This window comes from Dasypus novemcinctus, chromosome 10, assembly GCF_030445035.2.
Source record: "Dasypus novemcinctus isolate mDasNov1 chromosome 10, mDasNov1.1.hap2, whole genome shotgun sequence".
Classification (NCBI taxonomy): domain Eukaryota; kingdom Metazoa; phylum Chordata; class Mammalia; order Cingulata; family Dasypodidae; genus Dasypus; species Dasypus novemcinctus.
The window spans coordinates 6,347,917-6,369,959 of record NC_080682.1 but is presented as its reverse complement, the minus strand read 5'-3'; the positions used below and the strand labels follow the sequence as shown (position 1 = coordinate 6,369,959).

The 22,043-nt window shown below is 39.9% G+C and overlaps 1 protein-coding gene across 50 annotated transcripts in view; it reads left to right on the top strand.

Moving 5' to 3' along the window:
* Positions 1 to 22,043, top strand: part of PPP6R3 (protein phosphatase 6 regulatory subunit 3) — a 150,098-nt gene that overhangs the window by 16,807 nt on the left and 111,248 nt on the right. For 13 of the 50 annotated variants that reach the window (XM_058305050.2, XM_058305034.1, XM_058305064.2 and 10 more), the window contains exon 2: positions 19,586 to 19,630. The exons of 31 other annotated variants lie outside the window; for them this stretch is intronic. The gene's annotated coding sequence lies outside the window, so the exon portion shown is untranslated. Of the gene's footprint in view, positions 1 to 19,585; positions 19,631 to 20,418; positions 20,501 to 22,043 lie in introns of all 50 variants that reach the window. 6 more of the 50 variants (XM_071217923.1, XM_071217922.1, XM_071217926.1 and 3 more) reach the window with 1 other exon arrangement.

The window sequence follows — 22,043 nt, the reverse complement described above, 5'->3', positions numbered from 1 at the left end:
TATTTTTCTTTATTTATTCTTCCCTTTCCCTGTATGTTTTGCTTGTCTGTCTGTTCATTGTGTGCTCCCCTGATTCAGGAGGCACTGGGAACCAAACCCAGGACCTCCCACATGAGAGGCAGGTGCCCAACGGCCTGAGCCACATATGCTCCCCATGGGCTGTGGTGTCTGCTAGCTTGTGGCCTCTGCTTCTTGCGGCAGGGGTGGAGTCTAGTTCACTGTGGTGGGAAGCAGCTTCTGCTTGTCATCTCTCAGAAGGCACCAGGACCAAACCCAGGACCTCCCATGTGGTAGGTGGGTGCCACGTTTGCGTCCCCGTGCTTCATTCTTTACATACAGAATGAAGATTTTTAAAAATCTTTACCCTTTCAAGGAGGCTGTGGGATCTTCATCTTTCAGTTAAAGGAACCTCAGGCCTGTAGCCTAACAGTTAAAAGGAGGGGTCACAAAATTGATTCCTTTACCCTGCAGAGCCCCAGTTTCTTTCTGTGTAAAATGGAAATAATAGCAAAAATCTCCTTCCTTTTCCATAGAAAATGACTAGGTAACTTGACTTTGTGGCTTTTTTTTTTTTTTTTTTTGGCTAGTGTTTTAATGTAGGCATCAGTTTTCACAGAACAAGTCATTAATGCCAAGCTTTGTTAGTGTTTAATAGCATATTTTATGAATTTCTTTGCCTAGTTGATGAAATCTTGACTAGATATAGGATATTGTGAATTTTTATTTTTTTATTCCAGTGCCATTTTTCTGTTTAGAATGCAAAGTCTTAGCTTTTTAAAAAAATCACTCAAGTAGAAGCAGATGTGGCTCAGGCAGTTAAGTGCCTACCTACCACATGAGAGGTCCTGGGTTTGGTTCCTGGTGCCTCCTTAAAAAATAAGCAAAGCAAATGATAAATTTATGATGAAACTGACTTAGGGAAGCTGATGTGGCTCAGTGGTTGAGTGCTGAGTACTCATATATGAGGTCCTGGGTTCAATCCCCAGCCCTGGGTACCTCAAAAAACAAAAACACTCAAGTAATAATGTAATTACATTTGCTTTGAAAAAAATTAAAAATATAGATAAGGCTAAAATCCTTCCTCATCACCTCCTCCAGTCCTTTTTCCACATGACCTTCTGCTGTTAGTTTTGTTTCCTGATTTTTTTCCTGTGTATTCAAATACTTATATATATGCCTATAGGAAAGAGTGGGGGATATTTGTGTTTTTATATAAATAGCACCTTAGTATTCTGCGTTGTTTTTTCCCCCCCCCATTCTACACTTGTCACTGATACTCCCATGGTAGTACCTATAGCCCTACCTCATTCTTTTTAATTGCTGCATAGTAAGGATGCACTGGGAAGCAGGTGTGGCTCAAGCAATTGTGCGCCTGCCTACCACACGGGAGGTCATTGATTTGGTTCCTGGTGACCTCCCACGGAAGACAGTGAGCTGGCATGATGGGCAGGTGCAGCAAGCTGATGCAACAAGGTGACACAAGAGACACAAGAAGAAAAACATGAGAAATCCAAAAAAGAGGGAGTGGAAGTTCCCAGTGCACCTCCTAGAGAGGAGATGCAGGGAAGCGAGGTGATGAAATGGGCAGGCATGATGAGCTGGTACAACAAGATGATGCAATAAGAAACATAAGAAGAAAGACATAATGAGAGACACAAAAAAGTAGGAAATGGAGGTGGCTCAAGCTATTAGGTGCCTCCCTCCTGTGTTGGAGGTCCCGGGTTTGGTTCCTGGTGCATCCTAAAGAAACAAGGAAGTTGAACAGATACAGCAAGTGTAAACAACAAGGGGGGGAGAGAAATAAATAAATCTTTTAAAAAAAAAGAATGCACTTTTATTTAGCCGTTTTCCATGTCAGTGGGCTTTTAGGTTTTTTGTTTGTGTTCTTTTAATCACAATTCAGCTTGCCATTGGTTTAGTATAATAAAGCAGTCTGTTCTCAGTAGCCTTTAGAAGTACACTGTTTAGTGTAGAAATAGGTAAAATACCTACTTAGAATATAAGTTGGGCTTTTTTTCCCTTTTTTTCCTTTTTTCTCTTTGCATGTAAAGTACAACTGTTAAGCAACTAGAAGAAACCTTTTTTGAAGAAAGCTATCTCCCTTTCAAATGAGATATGACATATATGACATTGATTTTAAGCTCTACTATAAATGAACAGTTACTCAGCAGATATTTTTGACTGCTTATACATGTGTTATACAAAAATGTTCATAGCACAGTTTGATGCTTAGATCTTTCTGGTGATAAAATGCCAGTTTTCTTTGTAATATTTACAAATTCTGTAATACCATATATTCCTGGTTTTCTGCCTAACTTTCTTGGTCCCTCCTTTTTAATTTTCTCCCAGACCACATTTGGATTTTGTTCTGTAACACTTAAAATTTTTCACTTTCTCTTGGGTAATCTCTACTTTTATGGCTAAACTTGTATGTGCTAATGATGCTCAAATCTCTATAGCCCAGATTTTCTGTTGAGAACTACCCTAGTGATGTAGAGTTTAAGATGCTAGTGAGCTTGAGTCCTATATTCATATTAACAGCATCTGTGAGTGTAGATTATAGTTAACTCACTATTGTTACTAATATCTTTTGTACAAATAATTTCTTCCTCAATATATTTAATCATATGATTAATCAAAAGATGCTATCATTTTTATTAATCCTGTGCATTATCATACTACTCTTTAAAAAGCTGGTACCCATTTATAGTGTATTGACAGTAGATGAATATTCCTGTTTTCCCATAGATCCCACAGTGTTAACTAGGTTTAATATTTTTTGTTTGTCGATTCACTGGGTGTAAATGAATTCCTTTTGGATTTTTCATTAAAAAAACTAGTCACGCTGAACATTTTTCTGATGTTAGTTTGTGTTTTGGTTTCTTCTTGAGTGAGTGCTCTGATCAGATCTTTTGACTATTAGGTTTCTGTCTCTTTGGTTCCCTATTAGGCATTGTATAATCTTAAACATTCTCTGATATTTTGCATTTCCTCCCCTCAATGTTTTTCCCCCTCCATAATTTGAAAGGACTCTCTCTTTTTTTTTAGTTCCTGTACATTTTATTGTTGTTTTGTTATCTGTGTCTTATCCTCTCTCCTTTCTCACTATTGAGAAATAAGCTTATAACAGACTCTGAAAATCAAGTTTTATATCAGATAAGTTTACTACAATGTAACAATGGGCAAGTTACTTAAATTCCTTTAAGTCAGTGTCTTCGACTATAAATGGAGTTTGAGAAATAAGTGAGATTTATTCAAATATTTGAGTATCTTCTAAGTGCTGGGCACAAAAATATTTATCTTTCTTGTCACATAGGTCCTCTGTAAATAGTAGCAGCTGTTGTTTTAGTTCCATGAGCAATATAAGTTTTACTTGTAACAGTCTGGTACTCCTTAGCAGCATGGTGGGAGAGGGTGGCATTTTTGGATCCTGACCTGGCCGCTTCCTGACTGTGTGTCCTGGTTCAGTTACTTAACTGCTTCTGTACCTTAGAAATTACATTTGTTTTAAAAAAAAAAAAGGTATAACTTGATAGGATTTGTTGTGAGGGTCAAATGAAAGTATGTGAATATACTTAGTACAGCAAAGTACAGATGCTAAAGTCTTTAAAAACTTTTTTTTAATACTTTATTTTGTGAATATAGACCACATCATTTTTTTGAACAGTTTTATTGAGATTAATTCACATACCCTATAATTCATCCATTTAAAGAATATGGTTTAATGGTATTTAATGTATTCACAGAGTTGTACAAGCATCACCACGTTCAGTTTTAGAGCATTGGTATCACTCCAAAAAGAAACTTGGTACACTTAGTGGTCATTCCCCATTTCTGCCCCCAGATACCCTATCCCTCAGAAGTAACATTAATTCCAGGAGACCCAGAATGCCACTGTGGTCTCCGAGTCAGAGTAGGAGTTTATGGAGATCAGGTGATTGATGGAGTTTTAGCGCAAGACCATTCTGTGGTTATTTCCCCAGTTCTGGAATGCAAATTGGAATAGATGTACTCAGCAACTGGCAGAATCTGCATGTTGGTTTGGTGATTTGTGGAGTGAGGAGGACTATTATGGTAGGAAAGGCTTAGTGGAAGTCACTAGAACTGTCCTTACCCAGCAAAATAGTAAATCAAAAGCGGTACCAGGGGGAGTGGGTATAACTCAGTGGTTTGAGCGTTTGCTTCCCATGTGTGAGGTCCCAGGTTCAATCCCTGGTACCTCCTTAAAAAAAAACAATGTAAGAAAAGCAGTACCGGATACCTGGAGGGATTGCAGAGATCAGTACCACCATCAAGGACTTGAAGGATGCAGGGGTGGTGATTCCTACCACACCCCCATTCAACTCTCCTATTTGGCCTGTACAAAAAACAGATGGATCTTGGAAGATGATAGTGAATTATCATAAACTTAACTAGGTGGTGATTCTAGTTGCAGCTGCTGTCCCAGCTGTGGTATCATTGTTTGAACAAATCAATACATCCCGTGGTACCTGGTGTACAGCTACTTATCTGGCAAATGCTTTTTTTTCCTCAATTGCCACGAGGACCACAAGAAACAGTCTGCTTTCAGCTGGCATTCCAGCAGTATACCTTCACTGTCCTACCTCAGGGGTGTATCAGCTCTCCAGCCCTATGTCATAATATTGTTGATAGGGACCTTGATAGTCTTTCCTTCCCACATGACATCACATTGGTCCATTATATGGATGATACCATGTTTATTGGACCTAGTGAGCAGGAAGTAGCAACTATTCTAGACTTATTGGTAAGGTTCTTGCGTAAGAGAGGATGGGAGATAATTCTAACAAAAATACAGAGGCCATCTACCTTGGTGAAATTTCTAGGTGTTCAGTGGTGTGGAGCATTTTGAGATATCCTGTCTAAAGTGAAGGGTAAGCTGTTGTATCTGGCCCCTCCTATGACCAAAAAAGAGGCACAGTGCTTTAATTGGCCTCTTTGGATTTTGGAGATAGTATATTCCTCATTTGGGTGTGCTACTCTGGTCGATTTACCAAGTGACCTGAAAAGTTTTGAGTGGGAATTAGAGCAAAAAGAGGCTCTGCAACAGGTCTAGGCTACTTTGCAAGCTGCACTGCCACTTGGGCCATATGATCCAGCCAATTCAGTGGTGCTGGAAGTGTCACTGGCAAATAGAGATGCCATCTGGAGCCTTTGTTAGGCTCCCTGTAGGAGAATCACAATGCAGACCCTTAGGATTTTGTAGCAAAGCCCTGCCATCCTCTGCAGATAACTATTCCCCTTTTGAGAAAAGCTTTTGCTTGCTACTGGTCCTTAGTAGAGACTGAACGCTTAACCATGGGCCACCAAGTTACCATGAGACCTGAATTACTTATCATGAACTGGGTATTGTCTGTCTTGCCAAATCATAAAGTTAGGCGTGCACAGCAACACTTCATCATAAAGTGGAAGTGGTATATACGAGATAGGGCTTGAGCGGGTCCTGAAGGCATAAGTAATTTACATGAGGAAGTGGCCCAAATGTCCATGACCACCACTCCTGCCACATTACCTTCTCTTTCCCAGCCCACAGCTATGGATTCTTGGAGAGTTCCTTACAGTCAGTTGACTGAGGAAGAGAAAACTCAGGTCTGTTTTATAGATGGTTCTGCATGATACGAGGGTGACTTCAGCAGAGGAAGATTTTAATAATCAAGTAGATAAGGTGACCTGCTCTGTGGCTAATGCTCATCCTCTTTCCTCAGCCACTCCTGTCATTGCCCAATGGACGCATGAGCAAAGTGGCTGTGGTGGTAGGGATGGTGGTTGTGCATGAGCTCAGCAACATGCACTTCCCCTCACCAATGCTGACCTGCCTACAGCCATTGCTGAGTGCCTGTTCTGCCAGCAGCAGATACTCACACTTAGTCCCTAATACGGCACCATTCCTTGAGATGATCAGCGAGCTACATAGTGGCAGGTGGATTACATTGGACCACTTCCATCATGGAAGCAGCAGTGATTTGTTCTAACTGGAACAGACACATACTCTGGGTATGGGTTTGTCTTTCCTTCACTTAATGTTTCTACAATCTGTGGACTTACTAAAGGTCTTATACACTGCCATGGCATTCCACACAGCATTGCATCTGATCAAGGAACCCACTTCACAGCAAATGATGTGCGGGAATGGGCACATGCTCATGGAATTCACTGGTCTTACCATATTCCCCATCCTCTGAAGCAGCTGGATTGATAGAAGGTGGAATGACCACCTTTTGAAGACTCAATTATGGCATCAACTAGGTGGCAATACTTGACAGGGCTGGGGCATTGTTCTCCAGGAGACTGGGTATGCTTCAAATCAGCACCCACTCTAAGGTGCTGTTTCTCCCATAGCCGGGATTCACAGGTCCAGGAATCAAAGGGTGGCACTAGGAATGGCACCACTCAGTATTATGCCTAGTGATTCACTAGGAAAAATTTTGCTTCCTATCCCTGAAACTTTAAACTCTGCTGGTCTTCAAGTCTTAGTTCCAAAAGGAGGACTCTTTCCACCGGGAAACACAAAAACAATTCCATTGAACTGGGAGTTAAGACAGCCTACCTGGCCACTTTGTGCTTTTCATGACTCTGAATCAACAGTAAAAGAAGGGAATTTCTGTACTGGCTGTGATGATTGATCCTGATTATCAATAGGGGAAATAGGACTGCAGCTACACAGTGGAAGTAGAGAAGCATTTGCTGGAAAACAGGAGTGCCCTAGGGTGTCTCTTCGTACTACTATGCCCTGTCATTAAAGTCAACAGAAGTCAACAGAAAACTGCAACAGCCCAATCCAGGCAGGACTAACAGTGGCTTAGAATCTTCAGGAATGAAGGTTTGGGCCACCCTACCAGACAAAGAACCATAGTCAGCTGAGGTGCATGCTGAGGATGGAAGGAACATGGAATGGGTAGTGGAAGAAGGTGGTGAAAATATGAACTTAGACCACGTGGCCAGTTACAGAAACAAGGACTTTAATGGTCATGAATATTTCTTCCCTGTTTTGTTATAAGTATGTTTGTATCTGTACATAAAATGATTATCTTTGTTTTCTTCCCTGTCTTTTCCTGTTATCATATAGCATAAGTTGTATTGGTTTTATGTCTTAGTATTTAAGGATTTCAAGTTTAAGAGTGAATATTACTCAAGGACTTGCATCCTATTCTGGAGGGCATTTCCTTTTCAGTGCTTATGCAGGACAGTTGAGTATTGTTATGTGAAAAAAAAATGCCTATTTTTATTCAGAGATTAAGTACAGTTTAAGGTGCATGTATGGTTGCCAGGTTGACGAGGGGTGGACTGTGATGGTCAGGCTCATGTGTAAGCTTGGCCATCTAATGGTGCCCACTTGTCTGGTCAGGCAAGCACTGGGCTGATTGTAATACAAGGGCATTTCATAGACTTTAATCATCAGTGAATCGATTGTGTAGATGGTTGATTACATATATAATCAACAGGAGATTGCCATCAGCAATGAGTGAGGTCTCCTCCAATCATTTGAAGGCCTTAAAAGGAGAAGTGATTTCAGCATTCAGAGAGTGAATTCCTATCTCTACTTAAGACAGATAGCGGCTCCTGGGGCTTTCATCCAGGACCTTGATTGTAGACCCTGTCTTGCAGCCTCTGCTACAGAATCTGTACTTGTGCATCTCTGCGGTTGCATGAGACACTTTTATAAAATCTTTTTTTTTTTTTAAAGATTTATTTATTTATTTAATTCCCCCCCCTCCCCCAGTTGTCTGTTCTCTGTGTCCATTTGCTGTGTCTTGTTTCTTTGTTCGCTTCTGTTGTCGTCAGCAGCACGGGAAGTGTGGGCGGCACCATTCCTGGGCAGGTTGCACTTTCTTTCGTGCTGGGCGGTTCTCCTTATGGGGTGCACTCCTTGCGCGTGGGGCTCCCCTACGCGGGGGACACCCCTGCGTGGCAGGGCACTCCTTGCCCGCATCAGCACTGTGCATGGACCAGCTCCACACGGGTCAGGGAGGCCCGGGGTTTGAACCGCGGACCTCCCATGTGGTAGACGGACGCCCTAACCACTGGGCCAAGTCCGCTTCCCCACATCATTTTTAATGACTGTATTTCATAGAGTAGATAAAGGAACCTTAGTTCAGAGAAATCATTCTTATTCTTTTTAGGATATCTAGGTGCCTTTTATTTGTGGAAGACTTAGATGTTCCTCACAATGTACTGTGTCAGCTGTATTTAGATACCTTTTTTCTGTTATGAACTCTCTCGACATTGTTAGATGTAAAACTTTGTACTCAGGGTGAACACCTTCAGAAAAACTTCCACAGGTAGAACTGCTGGATCAAAGACTAAATAGATTTTAATGCCTTTTGCTATCTTTGGCCAGAAAAATTACCCCAGTTTATGCTTTTATCAGCAGTTTCAACCAGTTTTATATTAACCTTTTTAAAAAACTTTTTTTTAAAACTAGGGTTTCCCTAACAGACTAGTTTAATGAACCCTCAAGTTCCCTGCTCCAACACAATCATGCTGCTGACCAGTCCTGTCTAACTTATTCCCTCAACCTCCACTTCTCTCCTGTATTATTCTGTTTTTAAACTATTGAGTTATAATGGATCTACAGCAAAGTGCCCATTTAATAAGTGAGTTTTTACAGGCTGAAACCCACCTGAGTAATCAGCTCCTGGAAGTATCACACCCTGTGTCCTTTGCAAGTTATGCAAGTTATGCCCTCCCCTCAAGGGCACCCAGTCTCCTTACATCTAACAGCACATACTAGATCTGTCCAGTTTTGTTCTTTAAATAAATAGAATCTTAGAGTATGTACTTCTTTTTCCTGGCTTTGTTTGTGAGATATGTCCATTTCATTGCATGTAGGAGATTATTCTTTTTGCTACTGTATGAATTTCTTTGTATGAAATTATCTGTTGTTGATGGGCATTTAGATATTTGCAAGTTTTAGGATATTCTGAACCATGCTGCTCTGAACATTCAAAGTATGTGCCTTTTGTTGACCATAGTATGCATTTTTATTGGTCATATAAAATACCAAGGAGTGAAATTGCTAGGTCATTGTGTATATTAAGTTTTGGAAAACTGTTGTGGTATCCACTGAAATGGTTATATCAAATTACACTTCTACAAGCAGGTTATAGAGTTCTACTTACTCTATAATCTCTCCAGTATTTTTTTATTTTCCATCCTTTCATTTTAGCCACACTAGTAGCTATGTGATATCTTATGGAGGTTTTAATTTGCAATAGTGAAGTCAAGCACCATTTCTTTTATTGGTCAGTAGAATTTTTTTTTTTTTTAAATTCTGGTAACAGATATACAACCTAAAATTTTCCCTGTAACAGCTTTCAAGAGCACGATTCTGTGGTATCAGTTTACAATGTTGTGCTGTTATTACCACCATCCATTACCACTTCTCCATCATCCCAAACAGAAACTCTTGTACTAATTAAGCATTACTCTCCATTCCTCCACCCCTGTGACCTGTATTCTAATTTTAGTCTATGAAATTAGCATATTCTGATTATTTCATATCAGTGAGATCATACAATATTTTTCCTTTTGTGTCTGGCTTATTTTACTCATCCTAATGTCTTTAAGATTGATCATGTTGTAGCATGTAGCAGAACGTCATTCCTGTTTTTTTCTGGCTAAATAATATTCCATTGTATGGGTATATGACATCCATTATTCCTTTGGTGGACGCCTGGGTTGGCAGTTTTGAATGATGCTGTGAATATTCATGTACAAATATCTGTTTGAGTCCTACTTTCAATTCTTTTGGGTATATACTTAGAATTGGGGTTGCTGGTTTATATGGTAATTCTTTATTAAAACTTCTGAGGAACTGCCAAACTTTTTCACAGCTGCAGAACCATTTTACATTCTTACCAACAGTGTACCAGGCTTCCTATTTCTTTATATCCTGTCAGCACTTGTTATTTTCTGTTTTTTAAGTAGTAGTCATTCTAGTGGGTATGAAATGTTGTCTCATTGTACTTTTGACTTGCATTTCCCTAATGGTTAATTGATGTTGATTATCTTTTCATATGCTTATTGGCCATTTATGTATTTTCTTTGGACAAATGTTTTTTCAAGCCCTTGGCCTATTTTTTTTACCTGTGTTTTGCTTTCTGTTGTTGAATTGTGGGAGATTTTTGTATGTTCTGGTTATTAAACTCTTATCAGATATATGGTTCCCAAATATTTTCTCCGGTTCTCTAGTGGATATTCTTGTTTTAGAGGATATATTCACATCTTTTGTTAATGTTCCTATTGGATTTTCTGTTTTTCTTTTTGTCATACTTATCTATTCCTGCATAACAGATTACCCCCAAATTTAATGGCTTAAAGCAACAATACACATTAACTGTCATTCAGTTTCTGTGGTCAGGAATTCAGGAGTGGCTTGTTGGGATGGTTCTGGCTTGGATATGAGCCAGGGCTTTGCTGTCCTTTGAAGACTGGGGTTGGAGGCTTTCAAGTTGGCCCCTATCACGGGCCTGGCTAGTAGTGCTGGGTGTTAGTGGGAGACCTCGGTTCCTTTTTACCTGGGCCTTTGCCGGGACTGTTTTCAGCTTATCAGTTTTCCTTTGAGGTTGGCCCTTCCCGTATTATTTTGAAAGAAATCCCAAACATATTGTTTCTTCTAGAAATATGTCAGCATCTTTAAAAGAATGGGAGTTTTTTAAAGCACAAAACTATATAACATCTAAAAGAAAAACCATACAGTAATTGCCTAAATTATCTGATACCTAGTCAGAGTTGAAATTTTCAAATGTCTTGAATAGCATAACTTTTTTTTAGAGTTTTGTAAATTTGGTAAATCGGGGTCTAAATAAGGTCTACCCAGTTTTATATCTATAGGTTTCCATTCATTTCCCCCCCCCCCCTTTTTTTTTCAATTAAATCCCCTTGCTGTTTATTTTTGAGAGTTCTGGGTTGTTTGTCCTGTGGAGTTCCCCCAGTGCCATGTGCCCTCTGTTTTCTGTACACTGCCAGTTGGATCTTGAGGACTTTTTTTTTTTAAATAAACTTTTTTGTACTTCCACTTTATAACTTTCGTCTTAAACTGGTGTTGCTGCTTTGGCTCCTGGTCTCTCTCTCGAGATTGAATGTGTAGCACACTGTATTTTTTTGAGGGCTTTCAACCTAAATCACACTGACATTCATTACCAGACAGGACGTGTGCTACCTTCCACAGTAATGAAGTTTGCTGAGGAATGCCCATTCTCCCCTATCAACTTTCCTGCATTTGCCAGGTCTTCTGAGGCTACGTTTTCTGTTTTTTATGTGGAATGAAGATCTCCTGACTGTAGGCCTTGTGCCTTTAGTGGACACATCCTCGCTGTTAATGCTACCTCAAATGTCACAGACTACTGTTAGCAGATTTTCCATGCTTATTGTCTACTTGTTTTTTCTCCTTGTGTTGTTCACATTTTCCATGCTTATTGTCTACTTGTTTTTTCTCCTTGTGTTGTTCACTAGCTTTCCTTCTCTCAATATTTTAAAGGTTGAGGACTCATATAACTCAGTTTCGTTTTAGACCACCTTGAATTTCCTGTCTTGCGAAACCGTCTTTCCATTCTAACAGAAATTTTAGTGATGAAAAGTTAGAAAAGTTAATGAAGAAGTGATTAGCATGAACATTAGAGAAACAAATTATTTCTTAAAATGCATTTATGTGTAAAAGTTTAAACTTAAAACATTGTTTACTTGATACCAATTGTATTTTAAAAGTATCGTTCCATATTAAGAATTAAATTTTCAGTGTTTTTTTTTAAGTGAATTTACATAAATCATACCTATTGATCCATTCAGCAAATATCTGGGTGCCTTTGCCACGTCCAGTTCTTTCCATGCTTTGGTAAGTAACCTGATTGAGTAAGATGGACATGGGGACATGGTGCTGGTGCTGTGAATAAGTGCCCAGGATGGTGTTTTACACAGCGCCATCCAGTAGAAAAACAGGGCAAGCCACATATGTAAATTTAAATTCTCTAGTAGCCACTTGAAAAAAAAAAAAAGGTGAAATTAATTTTAATGTCTTTAATCAAGTATATCCAAAATATTATCATTTCAATATGTAATCAATATAAAAAATTATTAGTGAAATAGTTTCACTTGTGTTTTACACTTACAGCACATCTCACTTCAAACATTTAAAGTGCCTAAAAGCCTTAGTTGCTTTAGTGGACAGGGTGGAGCTAGCACACAGGAAGTCCTTGGAAGTGTAGGTTGCCTGAATTATTATTGTTATCATTACCATTGCAGGAGACACTGACCAAGAACCCAAATAAACATGGTCTTGCAGGAGGCTGGGGGGATGGGCGGAGGGGAGCACAGAGATAAGTTAGGAAGCTGTTTCATTTCTCCAGGTGGTGGCAGAAGGTGATGGAGAGAAAGGAGGAGATACTAAGAAGGTAGAATTGATAGAATTTTGCTGAATTGGATTGGGAGGGAAAAGAGGACCAGGGCCAGTTTTCCAGGCTTCTGTCTGGAGTTAGTGCCTTTTAGTGAGATAGGGAAACCTGTGTAAGGAAAAGGTCTGTTTGGGTGGGTGGTGTGTGCTGCATAGCAAAAGCTCCCTTTTGGAAATAATAAAATTGGTGTGCTGCCAGACATCCAAGGGGAAACATGGGTTTGAAGTGCAGAGATGGTTTTAATAATTTTATTTATTTGGGCATTAGGTATTTAAAAAATCCCACGAAAATGGCTTCATTTATTCAACAAAACTTTTTTGAGTCTCCTCAGGTTTTGTTTCAGTTGCTTGGAAACAGAGTGACTAAAATGTGAACTTCCATCCCAGCAGATGTGGTCAACTGGCTGGCGTGTCCTAGGGAGTGTGTCCACAGCCTAAATCCTGTAGGTGCTCCTATGCTCAAAGTTGTATAGGAGGGACCAGTACTGGAGACTTGAGAAGTGAGAAACGAGCTGAGTGGGATATCAAAAAGCCATGCAAGGAGGATGTTGCAGGAAGGTGGTCTCCTGCTCAGCTCTGTTGAACGCTGCTGAGAGGCTGGGATGGTTGGATGCAGCCCCATCTGGAGTCATTGGTGACATGGGCAAGCAGCTTCAGTGGAGAGGAACTGAGAGATACCAGGTTGGAGTGGGTTGAAGAGGAATTGCTGTCAGACAAAGGGCTCATTTTCTGACTTTAAAGTACCACTACAAATCATTGAGAACACCACCAGCCCAGAGGGAAAGTGGACAAAAGATATGAATAGAAGTTTGTAGAAGAGCAAAGTATAAGTGGTTCTTAAACATAGGAACAATGCTCAACCTCACTCATAATAGAAAGGCAAATGTAGTGTTGGTGAGCACGGGGGAACATTGCTGCTGCGGATGCGGAGAGGTACAGTCTCCTTGGGGAGCCTTTGGCCGATTGCATCTGAGTGCACTTGCTTTGATCCAGCAGCCCCACTCCCAGGAACGCTGGCATTTTTAGTAATACCATCAGTGATGGCTTGGTTATATCAACTGTAATACAAAACGAAGGAAAACTCTGTACCAGGTCTCCAAAAAAGTAGAATTCATTCTTGTTTGTTTCTGTCATGGTATAAGTCACTCCTTGACACTGATTTTTATCTCCTCCTAAAGACTGAGAAACATGTGAGTGGATCTGGTACGGGCCTTAGGAAGTATGTGGAAATGGGCCTTTGAAGAGTTGTGTTAAGCTTCCTTGAGCTTTTGCCTTTTAACCCATTTCACATAAATTATTAGTCTATATTCTCTTCTCCAGATGTAATCCCTGTTGGGATTTTCAGTGGCCCCTGTTCTGTTTTATATATGTATTAGGTTGTATGCCATTGAAAAGGTGTGTATTACATGCTGTTTGGATGAATTCAAACTCCAGTTCACCTTATTGTGCCTCAGTTACCATGGCAGTAGCTCTTGAGAGAGCACAAAGTTGTACATGGTGTGGTTCTTTGAGAATGTAAGCATGAGATGTTGAGAACCTTGAAGGTGGATGTGGGAGGAAGACTTTCTTGGTCATTCTTGGTGGGGGAAAGAGACAGCATGAACCTTGTGAGATACATGTTCAACTGCCACCTGGGTTAATATGGGTTAATTTGGTCTCTCTGGAGCTAGCATTGTTTACATATGGAAGAAAAACTAAGCACACCTACACAGACCCAACCAGCCTCCCAGCAGAGGGCATTGACACTGCACAACCCCACATTCTCTGTCACTGAGACTACTTTAAGAGCTTGTTTAAATTTACTCAGTTGCTTTGAGTTTGAGACTGTAATATCTCTCAATTTTTTTTCTTCTTTGTCCTGATTTCACTTATAGGTATTTTATATTTCTTCATTTCTTAGATCCTAGGAATGAAGAATTTTAGGATTTGAAGAGTCTTAAGTGATCATTTAGTTTAAACCTCTCTTTTTTTCAAATAAGAAAACAAGCTCAGAGACTCGAGGTGGCTTCACCAAAGAAATCCAGAGGTTGACTGAACTGAATCAGCCTTCTCTGAGTCTTCCTAATTAAGCTTAATGATAAAGTGACGTAATAGAAGAGTCTTGCATTGTCACATCAAGGAGCCTGCCATAATTTTGAGAGTCATGTGGCTTTAATTACACTGCAACTTTTCTGATGAATGTTAATCTCTCTGCTGCATTGGTTCGTTTGGAGTCATGGAGACAATTTTATTTAACTCTTTTTATATTCTTTGGTTGAGAAACCTGAGGCTGAGAGTCGTGAACTGATTCATCCAAGATTCTAGACTTCACACATTTATTCTGTGCTTAGTTCTAATGTGAGTCAGAATAGCCCTGTCCAGTAGAATTTTTTTTGAGGGACCAGAACTGGGGATTGAAACTGGGACCCCATAAGTGGGAAGCTGGCACTCAACCACTGAGCCATATTGGATCCCCTGAGTTGGTTCTTTTGTATGGTTGCTTATTGTTTGTTTTTAGGAGGCATGGAGAACCAAACCCAAGACATCCCATGTGGGAAGCAGGTGCTCAGTGCTTGAGCCACATCTGCTCCCCTCCAATAGAATTTTGTAAGATGATGACCTAATCTGTGGTGTCTGTGTCGCTATTTAAATTAATAAAAATAAAACAAAGAGCCTTAGTCTTTCTAGCCGTATTCTAGGTTTTCAGTTGCTCACTTACTTTGTCTTTGAGTTCTTTAAAGTAGTAGTGATGGAGACTAAGGCAAATAAATATTGAAATTGCCAACCAGAAATTAAAAGGTTTATGTTCAAAACTAGGAGGGTAAAAAATACTCCTGGACCTTATGACAGTGCTCCAACTGATTGTGCCCAGGTCTTTTCTCAGTTCATGTTTCATCCATTCCTTAGGATAGTACAGTCATCAAGAACCTGTGTGAAGTTTTTTTTGCCATCTCTTAGGCATCTTGTTTTTACAGCTAAAAATGCCATCTTTGGGTTTGAGTTTTCAGTGAACATATTTCATTGTGCTCAGCATGTTATTTAATCTCTACCTTTATCTGAAGTATTAATCACTTAGGTCATCAAGATGCTGTACGAACAGTTTGGTGTCTTTTTTGCTGTTGTTTGCTGGATGATGAAGTTTGAGTTCTGAAACTGAGTTAAGCTTGGCTGTCTACCTTGGTGATGGGGACCAGATAGCCCTTTGGACACTGCTCTGCCCCTGTACACACTATTTTTAAACACAGTGGCAGAGTTGATTCTCTGGGTTTTCCTTGGGTGCCAATTTACTAATTCATGACTTGGCTCCACTTTAGCAGCGACTTGGATTGGGTTGACTTCATGCATGACTGCAGTGATTTGAGTGTCCATTAGGTACATAGCCAGACGGTGATGTAATTCAGTCAGGTGTCACCGTTTTTACTTAAAGTATTTCACATACATGATCGTGCTTTTCCAAGGTGGTCGTATAGATTTACCTTGGCTATTTTGTACTTTAAACAGTAGCATCTTTAGATTCTTGGTATGGTGATTTTTGATTTGTGGTTTGATACTTGGCGTTCTTCTTGGCTTGTGTTTAAATGATTGGAGTTTTGAATTTAACTGATAGGGTTACTGATTGATGTTGGAAAATGCTCTTGGGACATCCAGATTATGCTATTTCTCTAGGTTGCTTCTCCCAAGTATCAGTGTCTGTGCACTCATTTTTGCTGATTTCACATAGGGCACACGTAAAAAAGCAAAATGTGCTAGGCATTGAGGATGAAATGGGGAACAAGACAGGTGGTTCCTGACTGCATAAAGATGGATTACCTTCCCAGTCTTTAGGTTGAATGTTTTGGAGAACGCATTTGCAGACCCCTGCAGAAATGAGACCTTAGAAATCCTCATTAAGATGCTGCTCTGATTGAATGGCCTACCCGAGGACATCCTGATATTAGTAAGGAGAGACTACTTGCTTTTGTGTGGCTTTGGGTATCATCTGTCTGCAATTGAGTGCATTTTGTTTGTTTTCATGTGATATATGATATAAGGAGAAAAGACTTTCTTGCATGTTATGTGATAGCTGTGGTTTCCTTTTGTGAATTTGCGTCACTGCAGAATATCATGGTATTTATATTAAAAATTCATGTCAAAGTGTTAATAATAGGGAAAACTGCATGTGAGGGGGACATATGGGAACTCAGTATTTTCTGCATGGGTTTTCTGTAAACCTTAATTTCTGTAAACTTCTCTAATAAAAAATAAATTTAAAAAATTCTTATGCGAGTATAGGGAACAGATTATTACTGCTTTTTCCCCTCTATGACGAGCCTCACCACTTCTCGCCACCCTCCACTTCAGGAAATTCATTAGATGTGCATAAGACCTTTCTTGTTTTCTTCAACTGTAAGATAGAAACAATAACTACCTAATAGGATTTAAAAACTCTTGTGCAGTGACAGCACATGGGGTTTGTTAACTCTTCTCTAAAGTTTCTTGCCTGTTCTCAAGTTCTTTGCCTAAGTGGGTGGAGCTAAATGCTATTTTAGGCTAAACCATTCTTCATTCTTGAATGATATTTTAAAATTACTCTGTACTTGCTTTCTCTTCACTGCCCTCAGCACTAATGAAAAGAGGAGAAGCTTTGTGATAGGGTTAGGTTATATGGCTATTGAAGAAAATGTGGCTCCTGCGGGAATGATTGCCAAAAATAAATATAAAAATGAAATTATTATTTTTTTTAACAATCTGAGTCCTTTCTCTGTGCATGTGAATTCCTTTCTTAATAATCTGATGATTTCATCTCTCAAACTACATGTGATATTATTGATCACCACCTCCATTTCTTTTCTTGGCTTTCATGATATAGTGCTACGGCTCCAGTTGCCTTCTTTAAAAATAACATATTACTATTTTTTTAGATTTATATGTTTATTTATTTTCCCCCTTCCTTTCCTCCTACCCTGCTGTTTTTGCTGTCTGTGTTGTCTTCTCGTCTCATTTTCTCTCTAGGATTCACTGGAATTTGATCCTGGGGACCTCTGATGTAGAGAGAGTTTCCCTGTCAATTACGCCACTCTGTTCCTGGTCCCTGCTGTGCTTCACCTTCACTCTCCCCTTAATTTCTCCTTTGTTACATCATCATCTTGCTGCGTGACTCACTTCCGCAGGCGCTGGCTTACCACGTGGGCACTTGCGCTCATCACATGGGCCCTCACACTCATCACATGGGCGCTCACACAGGCACTGACTTGCCGTGCGGGCACGCTTTCCCTTCTTCTGTTTTCACCAGGAGGCCTCAGGGATCGAACCCAGGTCCTCCCATATGGTAGGTGGAAGCTCTATCATTTGAGCCATATCTGATTCCCTCCAGTTGCTTTTGAGTAGTCCCCTTCTCAGTTTCTTCCTTAAATTAGTTTTAAAACTATGGTTTCCTAGAAAATTAAATATTTAAGGGATGTTTTATTCTTTTCAGCTTGTGTGTTATTTGGGGAGAACCTCTCATCATCCTCATGGGATCCACCATCATCTGTATGTTTAATTTTCAAAACAAATATCTTTCTGGCTTAGTTCCTTTTCAGTTGTCACACGTTGTAATTTTGTCTGAATATTTCCAGGCCAAGATCTTCATTTCCTAAATAATACTTTTCTAACATTAACATTCTCTCAGTCCTCACAGGCTTAAAACAGATTAAAAAAAAAAAAGTCTCTCCCCTTCTATTCTTTTACCAAGTGTTGCTTAATTTTTCCTGTAGTTTAATTTGCCCAGTGTCTGTAGCCCCTGGCACTATATTTAAAGCTTTGATTACTTTATTATTAGAATAGATTAGTAAATTATTAGAACAGGAAGAAAATTTAGAGTCAGTTTAGCCTGATCCTTTTTATAGACGAAGAATTGAAGGTTCAGGTTAAATGACTTACCTTAGGTCACACAGCTAGTAAGTAGCTGATATTATATTTCTCCGTCCTCAACATTCGCATCGCATTGATTAGAAGCTTTCTTTTATGGTTGGGGCACACTGGTTGTGAACTTTACAGCAGAGTGACTAGTTGGACTCTTTTTGTTGAGAAGCCCTCAGTGCCTGTATTTTCAGGCCTGTTTTCTTCGTTTTTAGTTATATAACTCAGAAGATACTTCGCGTGTTCAGCCTGGGAATAAAGATCTTGCCTCTCAGCTAGAAATGTGGGAGTACAATAGGGGTATCCAGCTGGGGATGGGAGGGTGGGCAGCTGGATTTGTCTGTGTTATATAGTATTCATCAGCAGCTCACACAGGCCTCCGTTTTCATTTGGTGGCAATCCCATCTGCAACTGGGCTCTCCCAGGGCAGAGACCTTTCTTGTTAGCCCTGGACAAGGAGATTTAGGGATCCAAGTGGACACTAAATTAGCTTTCAACCTTTATTCCTTCCGCTTCCCTCTATTACCCCCTCCAATTTTATTGTCAACCACTGAGCTACATCCACGTCCCCGATATACACTTTACCCAGGAATTTGATATTATGCTTGTACATCATTCCATTCTGTTTTCCATCTTTTGATCTTGTTTCTTACATTCGTATGCTTTTAAGTAACCAAATTTCTTAGCATCTGTAATGTAGCCCCAGTCTTTCCCCTAATGAGTCTAAGTGAAAAAACTAGTGTATGAGCAATTAAAAAAAGAACCTTTCCTGAAAAGTGGATTATGTCTGGGCATATTTATTAAAATTTAGATAAGCATCTGGATTTATAATGCTGTGAAAACATTTGATAGCTCTTTTTGTCTTCATTGAATGCCAATGAGTGACTCAGTGAGGGTGGTAGTTAACAGCTGCTGGTAGGGAGCCTGTGATTGACCATTCCAGAAGTGGGTGATTGCAGCTGGTGTAAGAAATGATTGTAGGTTGGTTTTGAGAATCCTCAAACCATTCACTTTGTGTGTGTGTGTGTGTAGCTATATCTGTATATATATAAAATTTCTCCTTTTAACCACTTTCAAATACAGTTAATTGGTATTAATTGCATTTTCAGTGTGTGCTACCATCACCCCCATCTTTTACCAAAACTTCCTGTGAGAGGGGGAGGGAGTGGGGCATATGGGAATCCCTTTTATTTTATATGTAACATTTATGTAATCTACAGCTTCTTTTTTCCCCTCCCTCCTCCTCCCCTGCTGTTTTGGCTGTCTTTGTGATCTTCAGTATCTGTTTCTCTTTTTGTCTTCTCGTCTTTTCTCCTCTAGGATTCACTGGGATACGATCCTGGGGACCTCTGATGTGGAGAGAGGGTCAGTCAGCAGCTTCTTTAAAAATAAAAAAATCAATTTAAAAAAGACCAAAACTTTTCCATCACCCCAACAGAAACTCTACCCATTAAGCAGTAACTCCTTATCTCCCAATTCTCTATCCCCCCCATAACCTGTAATCTACTTCTCTCTATGAATTTGCATGTCCTCGATATTTCATATAATATGTCATCACACAATATTTGTCCCTTTGTGCCTGGGTCATCAACATAATGTCTTCAGGTTTCATCCATATTGTAGCCATTTTAATTTAAATGCCAAAATTTGTACATATGTACATTTTGGGGAGTATATAATTTTGTCAGATTCTTCAGTGGGTCTGGAACCCTAGCACATAAAGAATGACTGCTTGGGGCTAGACCTTCTTATGGCATCTGGTAATAGTTTTTTTTTAAAGATTTATTTTATTTCTCCCCACACCTTTGTTGTTTACACTTGGTGTGTCTGTTCATCTTCCTTGTTTTTCTAGGAGGCACCGGGAACTGAACCTGGGATCTTTGATGTGGGAGGAAGGTGCCTAATCACTTGAGCCACCTCCGTGCCGTGCTTTGTTGTGTCTCATTATGTTTCCCTCCTTGTGTCTCTTGTTGCATCATCTTGTTGCGTCAGCTTGCTGTGTCTGCCTGTTGCATCAGGGCACTGTCTTGCTTGTCTTTAGAAGGCACCGGGAACCAAACCTGGGAGCTCCTGTGTGGTAGGTGGGAGCTCAATCTCTTAAGCCACACTTGCTTCCCTGGTAATAGTTTTGTTTGTTTGTTTGTTTGTTTTAGGAGGTACTGGGGATTGAACTCAGGACCTTGTACATGGGAAGAAGGTGCTAAACCACTGAACTACATCTGCTCCCCAATGAGGGTTGGTTTTTTCAATAACAGCTTTATTGATAGAGATTTATACTATACAAGTCACCCATTTAAAGTGTACAATTCAATGGTTTTGGTATAGTCACAGCTTTCATTAGTTTTTAGTAGGTACTAGGGATTGAACCCAGGACCTTGTAAGTGGGAAGCAAGCAGTCAACCATTTGAGCTACATCTGCTCCCTGGTAATAGTTTTTAAGCCAGCATGTTAAACTTGTCATGTCAAGGACTTTAGCTGTATGTGATTTGCTCTTACAATTTTAAGCATAAATTCAGAAGGCCAGCTATGCTTCAGGTGTATCTTCATAGGCACTTAGCTGGTAAAATGTTTTGTTTCTAGAATTAAATATTCTCCTTATTTTCACTTAGGTTTGATTCATTTAGTTTTTTAACAAGCAGTTAGCATTGTTGCAATTTATAAGTATTTTTTTTGGAGGGAAAATATTGTGTTAAAGTCACAAAGTAGCGTGAGTTTTGTGGAAGGAGGAAGGCAGTAGATGAACAGCACTTTATTTTTTTGAGATGCCTTGGTGGATGTGTTGGTATCTTTAATTGGCGCAATGTCCACAACTTGAGCACTTTTTTCTGCAGTATTAAGTTATAAGTGGAAGCACTTTGGAGGACAGTTTCTGTTCCTCTCACGTGCAGTGTTTGGTTAATTAACATTAGAGTCTGAATTTGGCCCTAGCCAGTGCTTAAATGACCTTAATGTTCCCCTCACAGTTCCTAAGGTATTTACATGGGCTACATGGGGGCATTTGGAGGAAAACACTTTTTAAATTTGTTTTTAGTATTTTAAAGTACAGTGCTTGTGCATTCAGCTCTTTTGGATAAGAATGTCATTGACATGTTATAAGATAAAGATGGGAATATGTGTTTTTCCTTCACTCGTTGCCAGTGCTATTTTGATGTCTGGAGTTATTTCTTGGTTAGTGGTTAGTGTAGGATAAAAGCAGAGGTAGAGGGATAACTGACTCTTTTCCTGTTTTCACGTAGGAAAATTTCAGTTAAACTGGAACTTTTCAGTCCTCTGAGGCATAGCTCTGTGTGAGTCAAGACTGAGAGCTAGTATCTTTTAATGGTATTTATCAAAAGACCAAAAGAGGGAAGCAGATGTGGCTCAGGTGACTGGGCTCCTGCCTACCACACGGGAGGTCACTGGTTTGGATCCCAGTTTCTCCTAAGGAAGACAGTGAGCTGGCGCAATGGGCAGGCATGGCAAGCTAACACAATAAGAGACACAGGAAGAAAAAACATAATGAGAGACTCAACAAAGGAGGGAGCAGAGGTTCTTAGTGCCTTCTAAAGAAGACAGTGAGCTGACGTGATGGGCAGGCGCAGCGAGTGACACAACAAGAGACACAGGGAGGGAAATACATAATGACAGATGCAGCAGAGCAGGGAGCAGAGGTGGCTGAAATATTAGGCACCTCACTCCAACATCAGAGGTCCCGGATTCAGCTCCCAATGCATCATAAAGAAACAAGAAAGATGAGCAGACACAACAAGTGCAAACAATAACAAGGGGTTGGGAAACG